This window comes from Artibeus jamaicensis, unplaced genomic scaffold (assembly GCF_021234435.1).
Source record: "Artibeus jamaicensis isolate MK-2021 breed Jamaican fruit bat unplaced genomic scaffold, CSHL_Jam_final contig_465, whole genome shotgun sequence".
In the NCBI taxonomy this organism is placed as follows: domain Eukaryota; kingdom Metazoa; phylum Chordata; class Mammalia; order Chiroptera; family Phyllostomidae; genus Artibeus; species Artibeus jamaicensis.
Genome location: NW_026521843.1, coordinates 22,384,999 through 22,389,595, shown reverse-complemented (window position 1 = coordinate 22,389,595; position 4,597 = coordinate 22,384,999). Strand labels below are relative to the sequence as shown.

The 4,597-nt window shown below is 43.1% G+C and overlaps 1 non-coding gene across 1 annotated transcript; it reads left to right on the top strand.

Annotated features, from left to right (window-relative positions):
• Positions 1–465: 465 nt before the first annotated feature.
• On the top strand, positions 466–669 carry LOC119063863 (small nucleolar RNA SNORA74). The gene has a single exon (XR_005085258.2). It is a non-coding gene; the product is annotated as a small nucleolar RNA SNORA74 (small nucleolar RNA).
• Positions 670–4,597: the final 3,928 nt, after the last annotated feature.

Sequence of the window (4,597 nt, the reverse complement as noted above, 5' to 3'; positions counted from 1 at the left end):
GAGGAAAAAGTGGGGACAGAAGACTTAACTTGGGGTGCTGAACACACACTATACAGGTGGTGCATTGTAGAAGTGCGTACCTGAAACCTGAACAATTTTATTAACCAAAGTCACCCAAATAAATTAAATTAAAACTAGATAAAAGATGCAGACCTTTGAGAGTGATTAGGTCATGAGGGTGGAGGCCTCCTGAATGGGATTAACACCCTTTTAAAGGAGACCCCACCCTAGACTTATTGGGGGATCACTTTGTAAGTTATATAAATATCTAACTACTATGCTGTGCAACTGAAGTTGATATTGAATGTCAACTCTAGTGGAAAAGTTTAGAAAAATTAAAAATATAAAAATAAGTAAAATAAGATAAATAAAAAGTAAAAATATAAACATAAAAATGTAACTCAGAATGATCTTTAAAGAGTATAAATCCGATCATGTTCGTCTCATGTCCAAAGCCTTAGTGGCCCCAGCAGGAGTCAGCTGTGCAGAGAGACTCACCGCTGGGACGGTGTCACACTGCTGGGAGAGGACTGTCCTGTCTTCTTCCTCCAGGTGCCTCTGTCACTGTCCTGGTGGCATCTGGTGCTGGTGCAAGGCAGAACTGCGCTTCCTTGAGTGTGTGCTAAGCATTTGCTTTGGCTGCTTAGTTCTAGAATGGGAGAAGACACACACACACACTTTTTTAAAGTTTTAGTGGTTGTCATAGCATGTTAAACCCACCCAGGAAAACGTTATTCACCCACCAGTTCTCTCCTGCACCACAGTCATCCTGGCTCCCCCAACCCTGGGGGTGAAGGCTGGGAGGGTGCTGCCCAATAAACATGCATTTGGCCGGATGAACAAACAGAACTGCAGTTCTCTTAGGAAGGAAATGGAGGAGGCATCTGCTAGGATTAACCACACAGGAGAAGACCAAACTTTTTGTGACAGTGGCGGGATCGCAGCTGCGTGACCCCACCATGCTCTCACTCCATTGCCACATCCCAGGGGACTGTGGATTGCCCACAGCAGGAAGCGGCTCCCTGGCCTCTGAGAACCCACGGACCCTCTGAGGAGCCCTTGAGCTCACCCAGCTGATACTAGACTATGGATCCTGGACATCTTAAGTCCTGGGATGTGGTCTCTTTCAACATTTTAATTTCACTCTTACAAAGAAAGCCTTGTCTGGGTGCCTCGTTCACTGCTGGTGCAGCTGCTGTGGAAAACAGTGCGGAGGTTCCTTGAAAAAACAAACCAACCAACTGCCACGTGCTCCAGCCATCCCACTCTGGGTGTTTACTCAAAGAACCGAAGGAGGGTTTTGAGGAGACAGGTGCACCCCCATGTTCACAGCAGTGTTATTCACAATAGTGAAAACACAGAAGCAACTCAAGCATTCCACTGATGTGCAAATGGGCAAGCCCCATGTGGTCTGTCTATAAAGTGGGATATAATTCCTCCTAAAAAGGAAGGACACTGTGAGAGATACAAAATGGAAGAGGAGTAGGTAGATGTTATACTCACCACCTCCCAGGACCAAACTGGAATTACAATGAAAATTCAGAGCAACTGAAGACTAGCTAAAGAAAAGTCTACCAAGGATTTCTTACAGAAGAAGCCACACTGAGACTGGTAGGAAGGGCAGAGAAGTGAAAGGGGACAGACTGAGTTGTGTGGCTCTTAGGCAGAGGCCACTGCCTGCACCTTAGCCCAGCCTGACAGGCACCTCCCCCTCACAGGAGATGCACTAGCTCTACCCTCTAGACTCCCAGCCGACCACCCTGCTGAGCTTGACCTCCCAGCAGAATCTTGTACAGACTGAGTCATCTGGCTTTAGGACAGGAGCCGTTTTTCCCTTACACGCCCAACCCATGCACAGCTCTCCCCTTACACAGCCAAATCTTGGTCTGTTTGGGCCTGATAAATTGTGCCTGCCTTACTGTAATGCCTCCCTGAGACCCTACAGCAAAGATTTATGAGCATGCATCAAATGGTAGCTAGACTTGGTGTACCCAGGGACATTCGCTGAGTGGCCTCACACCCAGCCTGACATTGAGTTTGAATCTGTATCAGTCTGGTGAACACCACTTGTCCCTTCCTGGTGACTTACTGAGAATCTACCTCATGCAACTTGAGTGCTCCCAGAGGCTTTTTCAGTGATGGAGAGCAACAGGTGGCTGGCAGGTGGAGAAAGGCTGAGCAGGTGCCTTGGGACCTTTGTTGACTAGCCCCTGGGCCTAGTGCTGGTAAAAGCCAGTCTGGGTGTGCTGCTGGGACCTTCCATGTTCACCCAGGCCCAGCAGAGGCAGTCACAAACTATGGAGCACTTTGCAGCTACAAATAGGTTGCCCAGGATTAGTCACAGGCAACATTTGACATTGGTCAGCACCAGAGTCTCTTCCCAAAGGCCCCAGAAACAATGCATCCAGTGGCCCAGTTTCAAGAAACATCACAGCAGGATCCAATTTGCCTTACAAGAGGTATGTCCAAAAAGAGATCTCAACAGGCAACAGAACCTGCTAAGGCAAAATCTACCTTGGGTGGTCAGCTCTTGCACAACAGCTCATACACTATGGTCAGGGTTGATCCTCACAGCCAGCCAGCCTGAGGGTCGACTCCAGTCATGAATGGGCCAATAGCAATCAAGACTCAATTACAACAGGAGTGCCCACATGACCTATGCAAGGGACATTGTTGGAGCACCAGCCAGGTGATCAAGGACTGTGCCACTGGATTCAACAGAAAGAACATACTACATAAGGCGACTCCGCCAAGACTGGGAGTCACAGAAGATCTACCTAATACAAAGAAACAAAGACAAAGAGGCAGTCAAAATGGGGAGACAAAGAAACATACCCCAAATGGAAGAATAAAACAAAACAGTAAAAAATCTCCACACAAAAAAGCTAAATGAAGTAGAAGCAAGTAGTCTACCAGACACAGAGCTTGAAGCAGTGATTATAATGATGCTCAAGGAGCTTAGGGGAAGAATGGAAGAAATCAGTGAGAACTTAAAAAAAAAGAGAGCTAGTAAACATGAAAAGGGACATAGAAACCATAAAAGAAGAGCAGTCAGAAATAAATAATATAGTATCTGAAATAAAGAATACACTAGGAGAAATAAACAGTCAGTTGGATGAAGCAGGGGACTCAATCAGTAATTTGAAAGACAAGATAGCAGCAAACAATCGGTGCAGAAAAAAAGAATTAAGAAAATGAAAATAGTTTGGAACTCCATGAAACATAACAACATCCTCGTCATAGAGGTACCAGAAGGAAAAGAGAGAACAAGAGATCGGGAACCTATTGGAAGAAATAATGACTGAAAAATTCTCTAACTTGGTGGAGGAAAAAGACACAGAAGTCCAGGAAGCACAGAAACCCCAAATGAGATGAACCCCCAAAGGTCCAGAACAAGATATGTCATAATTAAAATGGCAAAGGTTAAAGACAAAGAGAATCTTAAAAGCAGCAAAAGCAAGTTACCTACAAGAGAGCTCCCATAAGTTTGTCAACTGATTTCTCAACAGAAACATTTCAAGTGAGAAGGGATGGGCAAAAAATATTCAAAATTATGAAAAGCAAGGACCTATAACCAAGATTACTCTACCCAGCAAGGCTATCATTTACAACGGAAAGAGAGAGAGCTTCCCAGACCAAAAAAAAAAGCTAACGGAGTTTGTTATTGCCAAACCAGTACTATAAGAACTGTTAAAGGGACTTCTTTAAGAAGAAGAGAGGAAAAAAGACATAGTTCAAGGAATAAAAATGACAATGAAAACATCCCTATCAGTACTCACTTTAAGTGTAAATTGCTTAAACACTTTAAACAAAAGAAAGAGGGTAGCTGAATGGGTAAGAAAACAAGACCTATATATGCTGCCTCCACAAGACCCACCTCAGAATAAAAGACACACTCACATTAAAAGTAAAGGGGTGGAAAAAGGTATTTCGTTCGAGTGGAAATTTTTGTAAAAGCTGGGCAGCAATATTTATATCTGACAAAATAGACTTTAAACAAAGCCTATCGTAAGAGAAAAAGGAGGACACTATATGACATTAAACGAACAATCCAACAAGAGGACATAACCTTGTAAACATGTATGCACCCAACACAGGAGCACCTAAATATATAAAGCAAATTTTAAAGGGAGACATGGAGAGTAACACAGTCTTAGCAGGTGATTTTAACACCCAACGACATCAATGAGTAGATCTTCCAAAAAGAAAACTAATAAACAGCGGCCTTAAACAACACACTACAGATCAAATGGATTTAATTTATATCTGCAGAGCATTTTACCCCAAAGCAGCAGAATATACATACTTTACAAGTGCACATGGAACATTTTCTAGGAAAGACCACATGTTAGAACACAAAACAAGTCTCAGTAAGTTTAAGAAGACTGAAATCATACCAAGCATCTTCTCTGAACATAATGGTATGGAACTAGAAATCCATCACAAGAAAAAAGCTGAAAAACACACAAAGACATGGAAGCTAAAGAACATGTTACTAAATGATGAATGGATTAACAATGAGATTAAGGGAAAAATCAACAGATACCTTGAAACAAATGAAAATGAGAACACAACAACCAAAATCTATGGGACACAG